This window comes from Callorhinus ursinus, unplaced genomic scaffold (assembly GCF_003265705.2).
Source record: "Callorhinus ursinus isolate GAN/ISIS: 27379988/994484 unplaced genomic scaffold, GSC_fseal_2.0 scaffold73, whole genome shotgun sequence".
Classification (NCBI taxonomy): domain Eukaryota; kingdom Metazoa; phylum Chordata; class Mammalia; order Carnivora; family Otariidae; genus Callorhinus; species Callorhinus ursinus.
In genome coordinates, this window is record NW_027397135.1 from 957672 (window position 1) to 979784 (window position 22113).

The following is a 22113-nucleotide window of genomic DNA, read 5'->3' on the forward strand; positions in this document are numbered from 1 at the left end:
CTTTTTCGAGGTGAATTCCAGCCTGGAGGCCATGTATTCGGGTGCATATCAATATTGCGTATTTTGAAAGAAAGGCATGTTTCAAGAGAATTCAGTAGTGTGTACCCAGAAAATTACTTAAAAAATATTTTATTTATTTATTTGACAGAGAGACAGAGAGCAAGCACAAACAGAGGGAGTGGTGGCGGGACCCTGGGATCATGACCTGAGCTGAAGGCAGACGCCTAACCGACCGAGCCACCCAGGCACCCCCAGAAAATTACTTAATAGCAAGTGAATTATTGCTTCACTTGTTGTATAATAAATCACTATGCTGATAAGTCTGTGTGGTTGCTGACAGCTTGGGTGTAGGGTTATAACAGCAGCAGAGAGGTAAACACAAATGCTCCACAAAGACAGACACACTTGAATTACCAAATTACCTCCCTTGGGAAACCAAGTCCCACTTTGATCCCAGCAGGGGATAGACCAAACAAGCAAACAAAACCAAAAGCACTACAGTGGACTTTTAGTTAAACATGGGAGACTGAACCCATGCATTTCTCTCCACTCGTACTGAAACACAACAAACATATCCAAAAAGGAATTTTAAAAGTTGTACAACTATTAAGGACGAAGAGGAGCAGGGAGGAGATGAACCTGAAGGGAACATGTCAACGAGCTTTCAGAAGAGGGGAAATGGATGAGTAAAAACTAGTGTAACTGAGGAGAGAAAAGTGAGCCCTTCTGGCCTGTAGGAGGAAAAGCCAGCAAGAGGGAGGCCAATCCACACACCGGAGTTCCTGTCCTCTCTGGACCTGGGGATGCCTAGGACCTCTGCACAGGTTATGTCGGGGTATAGCTGCAAGCAGGACAATTTGTTGAAAGTCTCATAAAGAGCAGTTAGAGCTTCAAGACCTTTCCTGCTTCCCCCTTAGAAGGTGAGAGATTCTTTGCCACCCAGCAGAGATGGGAGTCTTACTTTTTGGGGAAAATGAAACAGAGATTCCAGTCCCAAGGAACAACCACACCAGCAAGGAGGAAACACACACAGGACTGAAAACAAAGGTGATGAGGAAGAGTTGGACATATGGAAGTCAGACCCTCAATTCCTTTCCCCTGCTCACCTTCTAGAATGCCAGTAGTTGGTCTTATGTCTTTATACCACCACCATGTCCCCTCTTAGCAGAAGATTAGAGGAATCTTCTTGGGAGAAATGGTATGGTCCAGTAGAAAATCTCCATAAGCTTGATGTTGGGTGTTTGCCACAAAATGACCGGTTCTCACGCTAACAAGTCTTAAGTCGATAAAACTCACCTATGCGTAGAGGGACCAATCAGCCTTTTATTACCCTACTTTTAAATAACTACTAATAGCCAAGGATGAACTGGTATTTGGAAAACTTTGAATAGGAAGGACAGATAATAAAGAAATAGGATTTGAAGAAGGAACTTTGAAAAAAAATAAAACAATGGGTACAGCAAAATAAAACTTGGAGAAAAGAATAATCCCCTCAGCAACTTAAGACATTACTATGACGAAATAAGAAAAGGATGCTACAGAAAGGGACATTCAGAGGTTGAGAAAGAGCTCTTGGAATAAAAAGATGATTGCAGAAATAAAAAATTCAACCGAGGGTTTGAAATGCCTAATTGAAATCTACCAGTTGTTTTCATAACATACATAGGATAGAAAAGATTGAAGAGAGAATTAGACAATAGAGCCAGGAAATTCACTGTCTGGTTAACAGGAGGAGCAGAAAAATGAGAGGAAATTACCAAAGAAATGACACAAAACATTCCCCATAAATGAAGGACAGGTGCTTCCAGATCAAGAGGGTCCACCAAGTACCCCGCATACAACGAATGACAGAAGATCATACATTGTGACATTTTAGAAGGTTCTACACATTTTTAGAAACAACGGGACACATGTCTGGAATTCAGATGGTGGCACATTTCTCAACAGTAACTCCACAAGTGAGAGGACAGCGGAACAATGCTTAGGATTCGAAGTGCAGCCAGTGTATGGCAGCAAGCGATAATGTCCATGCACTCACACAGGGTCCTGGGATTGAGCCCCACATCGGGCTCTCTACTTATCCGGGAGCCTGCTTCTCTGTCTCCCTCTGCCCCTCCCCATGCTTGTGCTCTTTCTCTCTCTCTCTCTGTCAAATGAATAAATAAAATCTTTTTAAAAAAAGAATGTATGTCATAAATGGTTCAGATGCAGGGCAATGTGTTGAAACCAAGGGCTTGTGATTCATGAAAGAGGGAGGTGTATATGACAAATTGAGGTTCTCCAAGTAGGGGAGCACCAGGCCCCTATTTGATGCCCTGGTTTGACACAGCATGAAATAAAATAGAGGCCATGTGAAGGTGCTGCGTGGTAGGAAGAAATTGTAAACCGGCTCTTCTCTAGGAGAGCTTGACAAACCTCACACCAGACATTTACTGACCAGAAGCCCCTTCCATTTCATGGATAGGACAATATTTGTCAAACAAATTCAGTACTATATTAAACTTCATATATCTGATTATATGCCCTGTATACTTAAGCAATTACTTATAACATAGGAATAAGATACCGATGAAGGCAACGGACTCTTACCACTGTCTTTCATGAAAATTCATACTTTGAATAAAAAACAACATAATATCATATGTAATATATTTCTGACGATTACGTCAACCTGTTGAGCAATGGAGTATGTTGCTTACTTATAGCTACTCCATGATAGAAATAGCTGAAGGGAAAACCCAAATTTTCTAATTTATTGACTCAACAGGTGATTTTTTAAAAAGATTTTATTTATTTATTTGAGAGAGAGAGAGCGCGCGAGCAAGAGAGAATACAAGTGGGGTGAGGGGCAGAGGGAGAAGCAGACTCCCTGCTGAGCAGGGAGCCCAATGCGGGGCTCAATCCTGGGACTCCGGGATCATGACCTGAGCTGAAGGCAGATGTTTAACTGACTGAGCCACCCCCGGGGTGATCTTTATGTTGGGAAAAAGAAACTATATATATATATATATATATATATATATATATATATATATATAGTATGGGTGGATATATATATATATATATATCCATCCCAGAGTCCTGGGTTCAAGCCCCGCATCAGGCTCCTGGCTTGTGCGCATGCTCTCTAATAAATAAATAAATAATCCTAAAAAAAGAATCACATAAACCAGAGAAATCTGGGGCACCTGACAGACTTTCCAGTCAACTTGCAAGATTCTGCTAGGCCACTTAACTATTTTTTCAATCCCTTAAAAATGTTTTAAGTGACATGGGTGAAATGGGTGAAGGTGGTCAAAAAGTACAAACCTTCAGCTTTAATATGAGTAAGTCCTGGGGATGGTATTGTAGAGCATGGTGACTTTAATTTTTTTTTTTTTTTACCATGACCCATAATGAAAAAATGGAAGTTACTGTTCTATAAAACTTTGTTTCAGTGAGATCTCTTCTATTATTATTATTGTTATTATTATATAAATAACTCGGGCAAGTTACTTACCCTTTGTGAACCTCCCTTTCCTCACTTGGCAAGTAGGAATGTTAGTATAGTCCTCACATGATTCTTTCCGGGATTAAATGTAATAATCCCTGTTAGAAGGCTTTTCCCAGTTCAGGGCAGTAGATGCCCGTTTTCATTATCAGATGTTTCCTCCCACCCAGGCTTGTGTCTTAGCAGAATTCTTTGTGAAGGAGCATAGTTAAGACTGGAAATTTATGAATGATTTTTCCCCAATTAGGTAGAAAAGACTGGTCAGTATTTCTCTGTCAAAACATGGGCTTCTCATTATTCTCCTTCATCCATTACCCCAGAATAGGCACATAATCTGTTTGCTGTTTTCTTATTTCATTTATGCATTTGAAAAAATTAATTTATGCATTTGGCCAGCATATCGTTGTTAGTTAAGTTTGTATGTCCATCCAGGAGGAAAAGGTTCGTGTGCATTAACTTAGTTTAGATGATGCCATATGCAGACAAATACTTGATCGTCAGGTTTAGGTAAGGGTGATGATCACTGATAATATACCAAGGGTAAGAGATCTGATTCCATCCCCATTTTCATACCGAATTTGTAAGGCAATCTTAAGCCTATCATTTGAATCTTTAGACGAGTATCTGTTTTATGAAATGTGTATATGGGTATATATTTTTTGCGGAAGGATTCTATGCTTCCTGAAAGTTGTATTGCAACAAACCTTGAAGTCATGAACTTCCCTTGTGCATTCAAAACATGACTAATTTATAAAATTCAAACGATTCACATGGGCTGGAATTTGGGCGCAGCCCAAAGAACAGCATGACCTAGTGGAAAGAGCACAGGCTATGATTACGGCCAGACTACCACTCGAAAGCTACTCCACCGCCTCCGGTGGGACCTTCTGCATGTTAACTGCTAAAGAGACTCAGTTTCCCCTTCAGTTGAATGGGCAGATTCAGAGAACACTGTGTGAAATAAAGATTGTAAAGTATTTAGCTTGGGGCCTCATGCAGTATAAGCAGTCCAAATGTCTTTTAAAAAAAGAGCATGAAGGATGCAAATAAAAATAGTAGGTCCTTAATAAGTGCTAAAATTATGCAAATGAGGTATCTAGGCAATAGAAGCCATTGTTTTGTTGTGTCCGATGTAGTGTGACTTTTGCTCTTTCTCAGCATGCCTTCCTATGGCACAGATACACACATTGCTCATCCCCCGGAGACAACAGGAAGATCGGTTCCTCTGTCAGAGAAAATATGAAAATTCCAAACACAAATCTAAGTAAATAATCATGAAATCAAGTGTTCAGAAAGTTGGTGGGAAATAGAGCCCTTGTTTGATGAGATACTTGTGAGAAAAAAATCTTGTATTTTCTTTCTTTCAATGAACACACCCACTCCTAACATGTAGTTCCTTACAGTTAAAACACGATTTTCTCAAATAGTAGAGTCAGTTGCTTGTGAATTTGGGGGCGTTTTCAACATTTTTGTGGAGCTTCCTCTTGTTGTCCCTTTTGGCCTGGCCAGGATTTAAAAGAGTAACATTTCTATTATCTCTTGCTCATTTTCAAGTTGTCTTGGGCATTTTTAAGGCATCTATTTGATTGTGTCGGCTCATAGCAATGACTCCTCAGTTTCCGAGAGGAAGTATTAGCTTCTCTTGATCTGGCCTTTATTCTATTTTTTATCCTTTTTTAAATTACAGGATATATACTGACGTTTTGACCAGTTCACATATGTCAGGAACATAAAAACAGAAAAAAATCATCAAGGAACTAGTTTTGAAATCTGTAAATTACTAAGAAGTGTGTGTATACATATGTAGGATGTAGATTAAATTGCATCCAGGCATACCCACATGACGATACACGACTAAGAAACCAAAAATGTTCTTCAAGTCCCTGCGTGACCTTGCGCTACCTTCATTTTCCCCATCTGTAGAGTGGGCTTTTCCTGACTTACGCGTGCACAGATTCGTGCAGGTGAAAAGTGTTCACATCTATGGAACGTTTTATCTGAACACTTTGGGAAACAGGTCGGTAGAACAGAACACTTCAATTCTTGGTTAGTTTGCTACTAAATTTCCACTGATAGGGAAATTCTGTTTCTCTTTGACCTAGTGGAAAGAGCACTATGATGCAGCAAAACCTAGCTCTGCCTCCCGTGGGACCTTGTGCACGCTAATTGCTAAAGAGACTCAGTTTCCCTTTCCCCTTCTCAGTTTCTCCTTATCATTTTCAGAAATGAAATCGCACATGCAAGTGTAGCATTTGGTGGATCTCCAACTATACTTTTCATGAAATGGCCCGCTGTATTTTGAAATAAATAAGAAAAGCTTTCCCAGACAGCGTGAAGGGTCCTGCTATTGTCATAGCTATCGTCATTCTGGTGACAACAAGAGTGGCTTCTGAGACATCCTGGAGAACATAATTCCTTAGTGTCCTCTTGTACCCCACTAAGGGGTTAGTTTCATAGAAGCAGGTTAAAAGTAAATTGCAGCAGCCAGTACAACCACCGGAAGCCCATTGGTGAAGACTGAGTCTTGTAGCAAAACCAACACAAACATTCAGTGGATACAAATCATGTGGCTCAGAGTAACTTAATAGTGGCGGAGGTTCATCTAATAGGTTTTCCTATCTCTGTAAAGCCAGATACAGTTTCAGAAGTTGAAGTTACCTACATTTTGGTTGGAATGATGGACTTTATGTGTTTTCTTTGCATGGATGTTTGTGTATGGAGGAAGGCAAAATCCATATTGCCCATAGATACACTGATACATTTGCCAGGACAATCCAAGTGTGTGTCAGGCCCCTAATGTTAAACCTCTATTAAAATATATATAATTGGGGCGCCTGGGTGGCTCAGTTGTTAGGCATCTGCCTTCAGCTCAGGTCATGATCCCAGGGTCCTGGGATCGAGCCCCACATCGGGCTCCCTGCTCAGGGGAGAGCCTGCTTCTCCCTCTGCTTCTGCCTCTGCCTGCCTGCCTGCCTACTTGTGCTCTCTCTCTCTCTCTCTCTGTCAAATAAATAAATAAAATATTTTTTAAAAAATAAAATGTATATAATTTATATAATGTATAAAACTACACATCCAGAGTGCTTGCTTGAAAATACTTGCTACAGTGCTCTGTTTTTCCTTTGTTTCTTTTTATTTGCACTTAAACTTCCATGGAAAATACTATTTCTCACTTGACAAATGAAAAAAAGACCATGAAGTTAGACTTGAAATCATATACTAGTCCAGTACTTACCTTGAAACTTGGGGACCATGTGTAGAGGAGGCAGGCACTTATGTATCTGTGGCAGAACTCTAGCAGAAAGATTCCCATACAGTTGGAGTTCAATGTTAGATGGTATTTTTAAAGCTGAAATTAGATTCTCTGCTTTGATTATTTCATTGTGGGTCCCCAGTTCTATTTGAGTGTCCTTCACCCTTTCCTCCTTTATTATTTATAACCTGTACTCTTTGAGCAATGACCAGTACTAATCTGTAACCTTCTGTCCTTCTGCCTGATTCGCTGCCTTTTTTGAAACTCCAAGATTGAAGCATATATTCTGAGACTTTCTGTTAAAAAATATATTACATTTTTTTTCATATTTCTGAGCCTGAAATAAGAGTCAGTCGTGGGTTTGCTTGTCTCATTCATTTTCAGCAGGCCAGTTTCAAAAACACCCCCCCAAAAAACCCACAAGAGAGAGAGAAGGGGAGGGAGGGTGGGAGAGAGAGAAAATTTATAAAGAAATCACATTTTATATTCATTATGTTATAATATCTGTCACATAAACACACAAATACACTTTTGCATATCCATGTATAAAAAAATTGTTTTGTTACCTTGATTGCTAGATTAAAGAACTGGGTCTTTCTTGCTTTCCTTGTATTTTTTTCCCCCCTCCATCTACAGTAGCTGGACTCAAATAATAAAAACAAAGAATAGCAATTCATTTGTACTTGGTGTGCATTAAAAAGAAGTGGAGCATAAAGCAACATTAGTGGCAAATTCCCTTGAGGACCAAAGACTCCCACTGGGTTGGGTCTCCTGAATGCTGCCCGTGCCTCCCACGCAGCTAATGACTGAAATGGGATCCATTGCCACTGGGAGCTTTTAATTTCTTTACATTGTTCAGGTTGCTCGGATGCAATGCAAAGTGACAGCTTCCATTTCAGTCTGGCTCATTATCATCTCTTACACCAGACGGCAAGGACACACAGCTTTATCTGCAACCCCGGCCACCATGAGAACCGAATTTGGCCATGGCTAAGATTTAAGGTATAAAATAATGTAGGCATGCGGGCAAAACAGGTTGCATCCAGAGAGGTTGAGAACAAGAAGAGGAATGTGGAGGCAATGCCTGGGTGCCTTCAGGATTCATAAGCTGAAAAACTTCTGTTTGGCTGAAATCCCCCATTTCTGAGGAAGGTCCAGTGGTGAGAAGGGGAAGGCAGATTTAGGATGTGGATCTGGAAATGGGTCCAGGGCTCCTTGGTTCTCTGTGATGGCTACTGGTGACCGTCACAGTCAGCCAGGAGCGCTCAGTCGTTGAGCAAAGATTGAGTCAGTCCCCGCCCGTTAAGTATGTGGGATGCGTTTCTTTTTCTTCTAGCAATGGCTTCATGAACTGTGCCGTGGTTCATGGACTTCTGCCATGCTCAGTCTTCATTTAGAAATGGAAGTTATCAAATCGGGTCTGAGCTTTTCCTAAGTAGGCCTCAGCCAACCATTGAGATTCTCAGTATTTTGGTGATCGAGTTCCTGGAAGCTAACGCTCTCTAACACTGCACGAGAGAAAGCTGAAACCAATTGTGTGTTTCATTTTTTAAATGTACACAGACATACACAGATATTACAGTCTATGCCAGGATCTCCTTATCTGCAAGGGGCTTATTGGTCCTGAGTATTGAGTATATATAGGATAAGTTAGATCTGTGGGCTAAAAAAATAGATGAAGGACCTAACAAGTGGGTAAACTATACTTTAGATATGCTTTACTCGCCCTGCCCAGTAGAAATTAAATGTGAGCCTCCTATGTCAGCTTAGATTTCCTAGTAACCACACTTAAAAAGTAAAAAGGAACAGGTGAAGTCAGTTTTAGTAACCTGTTTTGTTTAAGCTAATGTATATGAATGCTGTCATTCTGATACGCAAACTAAATGTACTTATGAGCTAAAAATTATTGAGATACTTTACATTATTCTCTTTTGTATTTAGTCTTTGAAATACATTACAGTATGTTGTGTGCGCTTATAGCACATTTCACTTTTCGTGGCACATTTTAAGTAGCCACACGTGGCTCATGGCTGCTGTAACAGCTTTAGACATAGTGACTCAGAAGGAGCTCTGTCTGGTTCCTTACCGAAGTGTGGCCATTTAAAAAATAATGAAGAGGGATTGTCTCAGTCGGTTCAGGCTGCTATAACAAAATACCACAGATTGGGAGTCTTAAAAAAATAGAAATTTGTTTCTCACAGTTCTCAGTAGTGCAAGATCAGGGTGCCAGTGTGGTTGGGTTCTCATAAAAGCCTTCTAAATATGGGAAGTCTCACTCTGTCCTCGCATGGTGGAAGGCGCACGAGATCTCTGTGGAGTCTCTGGTATAAGAACATTGATCTCATTAAGGAGCACTCCACCCGCACGACCTAAGCACCTCCCAGATTTCTTACCTCCTAATACCATCACAATGGCCATTAGGATTCCAAAACTAGAATTCTGCGCGTGGGGAGGGGGAGAGTTGGGGGGGGGACACTAACATTCAGACCATAGCAGGGATCTTGATTGTATCTCATTTTAGGCAAGAAACATTCGATCAGTTATTTATGCGTTCTGCCAGGATCCAGGGCCCATCCTGTACCAGCCATGTACTTCCATGATAACACGCAAGACACGTATCATGGACGGAATGGGGACAGTGTGTAGAAGTGAAAGAGACAAACAAGGTCTCTTCTGCCAGGGAGCTGACATTCCAGTGGGGGATAGAGGGAGAGAGACAGATGAATATGGAACCCATCAGGTAGAGACAAGGGCTATAAAAAAGAATAAAATGGGGAGAGAATTAGAGAGTGACGGGGTACCATGCTAGATTGCAGGGGGCTACAAAGGTGTCTGATAAGGGGACATTTGAGCAGAAGCCTAAAGGAAGGGAGACATTGAGTCCTGAGGATATCCAGAGAAAGATTGTTGCAGGGAGCAGCTGCAAAGGCCCTGAGCCTGGAAGGTCCTGCCGCATATGGTCCCATAGGCCACTTTCAGGACTCTGACTTTAAAGTTCTGAGTCAAGAAATGACAAGACCTATCTGGATTCTCCATGAAAGTAGACAGTTTGGGGATTCTGTGTAGAGAGTCCAGTATCATTTCATTGTACATACATGTATACGTTTATTTCTTTGTATTAGTCCATTTCCCTTTAAAACATATCATCTCTCCAAGATTAAATTCAATATGAGGCAAAATGACATTCCTGCATTCTACTCAAACAATGCCATTATCAACTAAGCAACTAATGGTGAGATTTCCCTCTCAAATAGAGAGGAGCTGAGTCCCAGACATACCTTGCATGTTCAGGCTGGTGCGGAGATTAGGCAGCTCATCTGAACATTAGCAAAAATTGGGATGTGCAGATTATTACCAAAAAATGGGTTACATTAGATGTGTCTCTTAATTTGCCAGTTATTAGTGGGAAATATTCGTGCACAGAGACTCCATGTACGGACTTTTTGGTGTATAAATGTAGAATTCTAGTCTACTGTCAGTCTTCACACAAAATTCCGATTATCATCAGTAATGAATGCGCACAGGGTGAAACTGGCGGTATTTTATTCTCATTCAACATGTGGATTGCTAGGAAACAAGAAAGAAAACCAAAGGTTTCCAGTTACTTGGATCTCTGATTGCAGCCCAACCTTATCTCCTATTAGCATCACACATTATTCCTGCTCTCTGATTTAAGTTTTCTGCAGAGTGAGGAAAGTACATTTCCCTCCGAAAAGGAATTCAACTGAAATTCTGTGGGAGTTTATTGGACTCTAAGAACAAATCTCTTGCCGGCATCCTTATTTAGTAAAAGACTCTCTGAATACGGTTAGGATGAAATCCAAGATCAGGATAAGAGTGGATATTGCTTCTGGAATATCATGGTGAAAATAAACATATCTGAAAAGACAGGGAGCCTCTCAGGAGTTCAGACTGAATAAAAGGCTGCCGAAGGATTCAAAGGGGATTCTTTTTATCTCGGTAATTGGCCATTTCTTAGCGAGAGGAAATTTGACCTGAATTGACTTAAATATAAAATATCCTTTCGGAAAGCCTTCAAAATTACATCTGATTCCCCAATCCCCATCCTCACTTTGACTGTGGACTCATATATGTAATTTGACTATGAAGTAAGGGACAGTTCTTGGCATTTAACCTTCAAGTGGGTTTCACAATTGTAGTATCATAATACCATCTTCAACCCGGTAACATGGCCATGATAGATAGATAGATAGTAGATAGATAGATAGATAGATAGATAGATAGATAGATAGATAGATGATGGATAGATAGTCAAACTTCTAGCTCCTTACTCACTATTTTTCACACAATTTGAAGGCTTTATTTTTCCATCAGGTAACAGCTCAAACTTGAGCATAATTACAATTATTCAAAAATTTTTTCATAGCATAGACTCAAGTAAAATATCATTAAAAGAACTAAAGAAAGGCCTGTATGTGTATCTTATTAACGGAAAAATATTTCTTATGAGACAAAACAAAACCGACGGAGGTAATTAAAGTAACTTCCCACTATCTGAAAGGTAGAGAAACGCCACCTACCTGTAGATTAGGAGACTCGAATTTTTTCTTAAGGATTTTACTCTTTAGGGCACCTGGGTGGCTCAGTTGTTAAGCATCTCCCTTCGGCTCAGGTCATGATCCCGGGGTCCTGGGATCAAGCCCCACATCGGGCTTCCTGCTCCGCGGGAAGCCTGCTTCTCCCTCTCCCACTCCCCCTATTTGTGTTCCCTCTCTGTCAAATAAATAAATAAATACAATCTTTAAAAAAAAAAAAGAATTTTACTCTTTAAAAATAGGATTCCCGATTTAGACACACGGAGGCCGTCCTATTTGACTTTGTTGACAGTGTATACAACTGCATCATAGCTTTCAAAAGTTCACTGGAGAGAAGTTATATAGGTACAACCAGCTTGCCGAGCTCAGCGACTGTGGCTCGGAATTTCCTGATTTAGAGCGTTCCCTTATGTCCCTACACAAAAGTAAAATGAAACTACACACAACAAATTAGGGAATCTTTCAGGTTTTTAGAAAGAAGTTTTGTAATTATATGCGGATAAGGCACTGGATCCTAATGAACTTTATTACTCAGAAGAATAACCAAAAAAAAAAAAGTCCCACATTTTTTTTCCTAAGAGGAAGAAAGTAATTTGCTTAAAAACAATCTTTTCTGGACCATGTCCTAAAACAGTTCTGAGTTTTTGGATGCTAAGCAGGGCTTGGGTGGGACCGTCAGTCACCCAAAATGAGCCAGTGGTGCCTTCAGAGAGACAGTCTGATTCAAAAGGGCTCACGTGGGCTTTGGGGGTTGGTTTCCTGGCATCTGGGAGGAACCTGGACCTTCTGCGCTCCCACCTGCTGCCCCGCGCACTGGGAGGCTTGTCACGGTGGCGCCCGGATGCAGGTGAACCCAGCACCGAACCACTTTCACAGTCCAGAAAGCATGACATTCCCTGTTACCAGTGGGAAGAAAGGCTAATTGAGAAGTGTGTATAAAGGCTGTAATGAGTAGCATTTACATGTATTGATTAGAAGTAGGGCCACCGTTTCTCATTTATCACCACCAGCAGCTGTGAAATTTTCCCCACGTCGATTGGCACGGCTCATATTCCCGCTCCTCTAGTTCTTTATTGCTTTTTCCCCCCTTCCCCTCCGGAACCGGAGTGCTGATCCACCGGCTGGAATGGCCTGGTAATTACTCCTGCTCCTCCACCAGCTGCTGCAATCGCCAAACCGCTGGAGTGAAAAATTCCATCCCGCATTTCCGATTTTTTACATTACCATTGCATAATCATATTTGACGAATAATTAACCTGGGTTAATACTTCAGGGAGCCATTTGCAAGTAAATTGATAAGCTGAGTGCTGTAATGGCGCGCGAGGGCTGAGGACCTTGGCGGTGGCACGCGGCTGCCGGGGGGTCCGGAGGCACTCAGGGCCGCTCAGCATCCCCCCCACCCCCGCCTGCCCATGACCATGGCGGCCCACTTTGAAAAAGAGCCCTGGACGGTGGCTCAGTTGGGTCAGAAGATCAAAGACTCGAAACCTCAGGTCCCCTTGAATGACTGGGATCTCCTCTTTCTCATTTCATTTCATTTATTTTTTTATTATTATCTTCAATTAGCCAACACATAGTACATCATTAGTTTTTGATGTAGTGTTCAACTATTTATTAGTTGCATATGACACCCAGTGCTCATCAGATGCCCATCGTTTTAATCACTGCCTTTGTTGGTTTTCCCTCCTGGATGAGCCAAGAGTGACCTCTTTCCTCTCCTGGCCACAGGAACACCACACCACAGAAGGATGAGGGGAAGCTTCTGGTGCCCACAGTTTGGAAACTCGGTTCCTGCCCCCAGGTACTGGGTGCCTCTGGGAGACCAGAAGCTCTTCCAGGAAGGCGAGCCCTGCATCACCCAGAGCCTCACTTGGCTGGGATGTCACCACCTCCTGGAGGCTGGCAGTAATCTCCTTGTACCCCGCCTCCATGTGTATCAGAGCCCCCTCCCTGAGTTCCTCCTAGTTCCTCTTTGGATCTCCTCTTTCTTCAAGGACAATCCTCACTGCCCACATCCTGTGTGTGGAATGGGTAGTTTAAGTGCCATACTGAGCCCATTTTGAGAAGTGGGTTGGTGTTGAGGAAATTACTAACTTTATTGTGCCTTATCTTCTGATCTCTTACCTAAACAATGGCAAGCCTCCTTTGACACTCCCCTCTGCCCCCCAAAGCCATACACTCACCTTCCTATGAGTGGCAACCATTTTGGAAGTAAAGGAGAGATGGACTCATATGTCCAGGAGCGTGTGTGAATGTGTAACGGAGAGAACTAGTGGGAGTCGGGAACAACAACCATATTTCCAAATCAAAAATCACTTGGCTGGCCATACTGGAAAACTGTTGATAAGGGTGAAGTAAGAGAAGAGCATCAGTATCTACCCATCTGAATTCAAAGTTGCTCACAACCCTATTTTTTGTGACCAACTGGGATATTGAATTTTTTTTCAATTGCTTAATTCTGATACCTCTTGATTTCTTTTCTTTTGCACTTGTTCATCTTGGGCCATGCTCTCTTTCAAGGCTAATCAAGGGGGCAAGTGATGATCCTGTGATTTCAGAAATAATATTTGTATCACGTGGTCGGGTTTTGATATGTGAGCTGACTATTCTTTAGGTGGCCTCGGGATGTACAAGCCCGACAGAAAGTCAGCCCTGAGCATTTGTCACTGTGTGAGGCATTGCAAGGAAAAGCAGTTCCTTTCAGACTCAACTGTAGCACTAAGTAAAATCAATGGCCAGACAATCAAACACAATTGGTCACATATTGATAGAATTAAACACTGCTGTTAACGTGACTTGTCATCGATCTGACAAAAACGGAGTTCAGGGTAAAAGTAGCCTGAACACTTTAGACCCTGTGTTTATGGGGAAGGGGAGAGAGGAATGAGAATTGTTTTGCTCTGTCTACTTACATTTTTGTTTTCTCTAGTCACTGTCCATCACTGTGGAACGCACTTTCAGGATCTTGACTCTTTTTCCGTTGGTGGCATAGAAGGAACTAGAGGTAGCTCACTCTAAGAGTTTAGAGATGGTATTACACTCAAGGAACATCTTCTTGCTGGTGGGCGAGATTACCTCTTTTTAATTGTCCTGTGGACAATGAAACAAGTCAACCCAATTCATAAAACATCACATTCTACTATATTCCCTATATCTACCTATGAGCAGGGATCTTGCTTGTCCGATATAATTTCTGGAAGTATTTGCGTCATTTGCGTGCAGTCAAAGAATATTGTAAACTCCTGTGGCCGGGAGAGACAGGCCATATCATTCCTCACGGTGCTTCTGAACATTGTACTCAGCTGTTTCTAGGGTTCCCTCTGCCTTAAGCATCCTTAAGCATATGGCTAGTAAGAGAATGTCCCCATCAGAGAGACAGCTGTTGTGTGGAGCCTGAGTGTGTGTTTTGAGTCAAGAGTACCCACATCAATTGATTGCTGTGATTTCTCAAGTGCTACAGAAGAGGGAGCAGGACTGTGTCAGTGTCTCGTCTCTGCAGTGAATAAGGTCAAGAGAAGCAACATGGTGGAAAGGGGGGGAGTTTCTTTCCTTACTTTGCTTCAAAATGACTGTAGGTTCATTGGTGAATATACTCAGGGATTTGAATATGAAATAGTTGTCTCTATTTGGTAGTCTGTGTAGTTTCTTCAAAGCCCTCTCAGAATTTATATTTATCTTAGGCATTTGATTGTTTACCAGGTTCATGTGTGTCTCCCCCAGGAGAATGGACACTCCATGAGTACAGTAACATTGTCTGTCTTGTTCTCCATAGCATCACCCTAATGCAATAGCCTGTGGTTTGGCAGATTGTCCTGTGCACTGCAGTACTTCAGGGGGTGCCATCATATAGATTATAGTTCTACATGGCAGTCCTGTGGAGCTAGAACAGAGTAGATACAGATGCCTTTGAAATGAATGCATTTGTTTTTTCTAAGGTTACTGTGGACAGATAAAATGCCCGTCTTTTATTGCTGAACAATGAGTAACTCTAAGGCAGTGGCATGCATGAGAATCATCTAGAAGGCCTTTAAAAACACAGATTGCTGAGCCTCCCCTCCAGGGTCTCTAAGAGAGTAGATCTGGAGCGGGACTCAAGACTTTACATTTTAACCGTTTCCCCAGTGATGCTAATGCTGTTGGCCCAGAACCACAGTTCGAGAACCACTGCTATAAGGCCCACAGGTAATGATGATGATAACGATGATGAGAGCTGATGACAATGACAATTCTTCTTTCTCCTTCTTCATTCTCTCACGTTGGAACTCTAGTGTTCATATCCCAAAGTATTGATCTAATCGAAACTTGAACCCTGCTACAAACTTTTGATAACTTCATAATCTTCCATAATAAAAAAGTGAATAAAAATAAGTGAAAAAGGCAACAATCTTAAGCAGTTAGGAAGAGAACAATAAAAGAAAATGTGTAGATTGACATAAAAAGGAAGACAAGAGAAATCAGTAAATTAGAAAACAAACAACAAACAGGGGTGCCTGGGTGGCTCAGTTGGTTAAGCCTCTGACTCTTGGTTTTGGCTCAGGTCATGATCTCAGGGTCCTGGGGGAGAGCCAGGCATGGGGCTCCACAGTCAGCGGGGAGTCTGCTTGAGTATTCTCCCCCCTCCCCGCACCGTGCACTCTCTCTTTCTCAAATAAATAAATCTTTAAAGGAAAAGAAAAAGAAAACAACAAATAGAAAGGAAAAAGAAATCTAGGCCATGGATCTTGAAGAAATGGTAAGGCACAAACCTCTGATAAATACATGAACAAATATATACCAAGAAATTTGAAAAAGATGAAATAAAAAATGTTATGAGAAAGCAATTATGAACATGGGCTCAAGAACTTTAAAAAAATACCAATTATTGTTGAGTCTATTAACTCAACAAATAATTATCATTACTGTGCACCAGGCACTGTCCTAAGCAGAGGAATGTGAACAAAACAGAAAACAAAAAACAACAACAAAAAACCCAACCTTCGTGGAGTTTACTTTTTATGAATTTGAGTGTCAAACTCTAATAAGCCACACAGAGAGGGCAATAGAGCAATCATATATAAAGATGGGAAAATGTAAGTAAAAGACCAGGAAGTTACCTACATTCAACAGTACATTAAAAGAACACTCATCCAGACTCAGTCCAGGGTTATGATAGTTTAATATTAGGAAATGCATTAATATAATGCTTCCAATCAATAAGTCCACTAATTTTAAGAATGTTGATCTCCGTAGATGCAGAAAAGGTATTCAATAAAATTAAATATTTATTATATCTTGAAACAGTAAGAAGAGGAGGAGAGTTCCTTAACCTGATAAGGGATATCTGAAACCAAGAACCAATGTCATACTTCATGGTGAGACAGTGGAGGCATTTCCATTTAAAGCAGAAACCAGAGATGAATTCTTACTGTCACTGTTGTTATTTAGCGTTGTCTGGAAAGTTCAGGCAAATACAATAAGCGAGGAAAATAAGAAGAATATAGAAAGCGGAGATAAAATTATGGTTATATGATGACAGTATGATTAGACAAATCTAGGAAATCCAGGGCAACAACTAAATAATGTTTTGAATTAATAAGTAAGTTCATCAAAAGTGAATGGCTTCAGGATAAATATGCAAGAACCAGTGACATTTCTATATAACAGCAGTAAGCACATTAGAAGATATAAGGGCAACTCCAGCCATGAATTATCAAGGAATGTGTGACACCTACGTGAAGCAAACCACACGATTTTACTGAGCAATAGGAAAGGAGATTTGAATAAGTGGAAGTGCATATTGTGTTCTTAGATGGAAATACTGTAAAATCAAATGATCTTACTTTCCCCCTGATAGTTCTCGCATAATTCCCATCGAAATCTATATGGGATTATCTGGTTGGCTGGACAAAGCCTAAATGTAAAAGAATAAAAAGTATAAAAATGCCAAGAAAATGCCCAGAAAAACTAATGTCCCTGGGGTGTAAACAAGTTTAGTACACATTGAAACCAACTTTTTTTTTTTTATTGAAGTATAGTTGACACACACTGTTAACATTAATTTCAGGTGTACAACATAGGGATTCCACAAGTCTAGGTAATGCTCTGCTCACCCCAAGTGTAGCTGCCATCTGTCACTATCCAAAGCTATTACAGTACCACTGACTATATTCCCTGCACTGTACCTTTTATCCCCATGATGTAGTCATTCCATAACTGGAAGCCTGTGTTTCCCACCCCCCTTCACCCATTTTGCCCATCCGCAACCCTTTCCCTCTGGCAACCATCAGTTTATTCTCTGTGTTTATGGGTCTGATTCTGCTATTTGTTTGTTTACTCGTGTTTTGTTTTTTAGATTCCACATATAAGTGAAATCATATGGTATTTGTCTTTCTCTGTCTGACTTATTTCACTTAGTATAATACCCTCTAAGTCCACCCACAGCAAAATCTGACTCTTTTTTATAGCTAAGTAATATTACTTTGTGTGTGTGTGTGTGTGTGTGTGTGTGTGTGTTTGTGTGCCACATCTTCTTTATCCATTTGTCTATTGATGGACGCTTGGGTTACTTCTGTATCTTGGCTATTGTAAATAATGCTATAATAAAGATAGGGAGCATATATCTTTTCAAACTAGTGTTTTTGTTTTCTTTGGGTAAATACTCAATAGTGGAATTGCTGGATTATATGGTATTTCTATTTTTGATTTTTTGAGGAACCTCCATACTGTTTTCCACAGTGGTTGCACCAATTGATATTCCTACCAACAGTTTCCAAGTGTTCCTTTTTTTCCATATCCTTGCTAACACTTGCAAAACAAAATTTTTCAAATTTTTTTGAGAGAGAGAGAGTGTGAAGGGGGCTGGGTGGGGGGCAGAGGGAGAGAGAGAGAAGATCTTAAGCAGGCTCCACACTTAGCATGGAGCCTGACACAGGGTTTGATCTCAGGACCCTGAAATCACAACCTGAGCCAAAATCAAGAGTTGGACACTTTATCCACTGAGCCAACCAGATGCCTCATAGAACACACTTTTTTTTAAAGATTTTATTTATTTGAGAGAGAGAGAGAAAAAAAAAGAGCGAGAGAGAGAGCATGAGCAGGGGGAGGGGCAGAGGGAGAAGGAGAAGCAGGCTCCCCAATAAGCAGGGAGCCTGATGTGGGGCTCCATCCCCCAGGACCCCGGGGTCATGACCTGAACCGAAAGCAGACACTTAACCAACTGAGCCCGCCCAGGTGCCCCAGAAGAAACTTTTTAAGAAAGCAATTTTCATATGCTTCTAAATATAAGGATAAAGAGTCTTTGACCCAGTGATTCTTCCTCAAAGAATCCTAGAAAGGAGTAGTTAGAGGTACAGATCAGTTGAGACTAGAGGTGTTCCTTGAAACACTGTCAATAGTCACTTTGAAATTCAAAACAACATAAATGACCTGCCAAATGTCAATTAATTATGGCCCTTCCATAAAACGGAATTCTTTGAAACTATTAAAAAATGTGATTTGACCGAGCCAAATATGTTAAGTGAAAAACCAGGATTCAAAACCAAAATCACTGTACAATCCCACCTTCAATCAATGTGCACACATGAAAATATCATAGAGAGAAATGTATCTAATTGTTAATAGTGATTACTTCTGAGATGATGGGCTTATAGATTTTTTATAGGTATAAAAACTTTTAATTTTTCAACTTTTCTAATTAATTACCACAAAAATAGACATTAATAAACATAACATAAACATTAAAAACTCATGTCCTTTCATGCCCAGCTCAGCTATCACCTCTTCCATGAATTTTTCAGATTTCCCAATCAGAATTAATCTCCCCTCTTCCAAGCTCCCATAAACTGGCCGTGTCTCTTTGGAACTCTCTATATAACACTCCTGGCTGAGGTGCAGTTAAATGTATGCATGTTAGCTTAATTTAATTAAACCATTTGATTCTAGGCTTCTCGGGATTGCATGCCCTAACTAAGGACTTCCCGTGATATACATTATGAGAGTCCAGAGAGATGTCCGCAAGTACAGGGTCCTGTAAAGACATGTTTCAGCATGGAGATTGAATGGCATGAGTGCAAGGCAAAGTATGTCTTAGCAAGTGGGTGCTTTCTTGTTTTTATTACAGAGGGTGGGGCTCTGTAAAATTTTGCTATTAATGTAGGTGGTGGTGTTTCTCAAGATACCTGTTGAATGTAAGGCAACAATATAAAGTAGTCCTTAGGAATGAGACATTTAGACACTAGACCCAGGAAAATTAGCAGTTTCCTTATGTATAAAATGGGGAGAGCACTATTACCCACTCGTGGATAGTGGTGAGAATTAAAAAAGATGATTCAAGTTTGCAGGGAAAATGTCTGACCAACAATGAGACTATAAGAAATATGCCACCAGAAGAACTCTATTAGTTACAACAGTCTGACTGGAACATCCACTCTTATCTTTGACATCATGAAGTCATAGTTAGAGAGACTCCCTCCACCACCTCCTCTTGCTTCGACACAGTAAACCATCGTTTATCACCCGTCTGGAGAGGGAGTGGTCGTGTTTTTGCAGGGTCAGCTGCATGAGCTTGAGACCCGTGCATCACACAGGGCTGGGGCGGAGAAGGGTTCACGCTTTGTTTCCTGCTCTACTGTCACCATCGTGACGTTTTTACTAATTTCGAACCAGGGGCTCTGCATTTTCATTTTGCACTGGGCGATGCCAGTGACGTAGCCCACCCAGTAAGCTCTCCAGCTGGCAGGTTATGCTCACCAGTGGACTGGTAGTTCCTAGATTCCCAACGCATTAGGGGCGTATGACTTGTCTACCTTCTCTCATATGTAATAACAGCCTTTGCCCTAAAGGGGCAGTGCCTGGGAGGTGGCTGGTATGCTGATGTTTTGTTGCTCATCTTATGAGTCTGGGTTTAGATCTCCTCTCTTCTGCTTGTGCTGTCTGCTACCTGATTTCTTCCTAAGAGTGGCCGCGATTTTTTTGCCATGGAAACTAACTGTTGTTTGTTTTGCTTATTTTTTATACATTACGAAAAGCCATGTTGCTCCTACCGTTGGTCGCATTTGTACTTTCTAATCCTGATGCTCTGGACAGCGTTCCACTGTCATTGCACTTAGATCTTCCTTCTCCTGCAAGGACTGTTTCAGAAGCTAGGCTGGGAAGGGCTTTCGAGGGAGTGCCCTCATGTGCAAACACAAGAGGATTTCTTTGCATTGGGGCAGCTTGCGGAGTTGTTTTTCATTGCTTCTGAACACAGGGAGAGTGGACAGGAGGGATGCCACTGGCCCATATTCCTGGCTTGCTCTGTGACTTGTTAGTTCTTGATTTACAGATTGATCCAGCTGTCCCTTCTGGAAAGAAATCTGAGTCCGCCTGGTGCTTAATGGCTGTCCTACATCTAGGAAAGCCTCAAGAGCAACTAGTAGCTAGACGACTTGAACTCGGGTTGGGAATCAGGTACCGGTGCTTTTTGTGGGACACCGAACATTCTTAGTTGATTCGGACCAGAAAAAGCACTGCAGACAGAGTCAAGAGCCTAATGTTGTCATTGACCAGTTGCTGGGAGATTGTCTCTGAACCTCAATTTTCTTACGTGGAAAGGGTGGTATTATTTTCTTCCCTTTCCCGATGTCGTAGGGCTATTGTGAGGATCAAATGGGATGGGGACAAGCCCTCCATAACCTGCAGAGCACTGCGAATGTGTAAGATCTGCACCCCATAACTCCTATTTTACGAATCGAGGCAGAGAGTCAAAGTTTATTTCTATTTTCCATTCGGCATCCCTCCACCTCCTGATTTCGAGTGGACAGGAGTCTCTCAGCAGAGGGAACAGACTATGCTAAGGGCTAGAGGTGAAATGGAACCATTTGTTTGGGCAACTACAAATCCTTTCGGAAGGCTAGGGTAGAGAAGGAGTGGAAGCGGAGAGTCTGTATTCGTTTCCTGAGGCTGCTCTAACAAACTACCACCAGCCAGGTGGCTGAAAACAATAGGTTATACTCTCATGGTCCTAGAGGGCGGAAGTCCAAAACCACAGTGTTGGTTGGCTGGGCTCCCTTTGCAGGCTCCAGGGGAGAATCTGTTCCTGCCTCTTCCCAGCTTCTGGGGGTTGCTGGCATTCCTTGGTTTGGGGCCACATCCCTCCAGTCTCTGCCTCTGTGAACATCTTTCCTCCTCCTCTGTGTGGTCGAATCGCCTTCTGCCCCTCCCTTTTTAAGGACACTTGTGATTGCATTTAGGACTCCCCTAGATAATCTGGGATAGTCTCCCCATCTCAAGATCCTTGACTCTGTCACATCTGCAAAGACCCCTTTTTACTATATAAGGTAACATCCACAGGTTCCAGAGATTGGGAAGCGGATACCTTTGAGGGGCCACCATGGTGCTTACCATCGGGGGTGGAGATGAAAGGATCTTGATCTGAGCCTTGCCGTGGAGTTTGGAATTTATCCTGAGTGCAATGGGGAGGCACTGGAGGCTTGTAAGGGTCTGAGGAGATGGGCTGAAGGATCCAGAATAGAGGTAGGAAGCCTTGTTAGAGAACTGCCTTGTTAAGAGTGCATGCCTGGGCATTGGCCGGTGGAGGGGGGGTGCCCCCTCCTCAGACTACTCTGGAGAGTATGTTTCTGTTGGCCAATCTTAAAGTCACACGTTATTCTGAGGGCCTCCTTGGCCTCTGGGTCCTCTGACTTCATCCACACCAGAGCCTTTGAACCTGAGGTCAAACATCCAAGGGACTGTGTTCTTCCATGGGGCACACCTGTTCTCATGTTCTCTTTCTTTCACTTGAAGAGAGATGAGAGCCCATGCAAGCTGGACCAACCAATGCTGCAACATCTCACCCT

General features: G+C 41.7%; 1 protein-coding gene and 1 long non-coding RNA gene across 4 annotated transcripts in view; one reads left to right on the forward strand and one right to left on the reverse strand.

Moving 5' to 3' along the window:
• Window positions 1-9092, reverse strand: part of LOC141371482 (uncharacterized) — a 30700-nt gene extending 21608 nt beyond the window's left edge. The window contains exon 1 of one of the 2 annotated variants that reach the window (XR_012376461.1): window positions 8830-9092. This is a non-coding gene — a long non-coding RNA (uncharacterized lncRNA). Of the gene's footprint in view, window positions 1-6725; window positions 6834-8829 lie in introns of those variants that run through there. The other variant, XR_012376462.1, reaches the window with a different exon arrangement.
• The window catches only part of POU6F2 (POU class 6 homeobox 2), a 485531-nt gene that overhangs the window by 150537 nt on the left and 312881 nt on the right, over window positions 1-22113 (forward strand). The gene's annotated exons all lie outside the window — the stretch shown is intronic.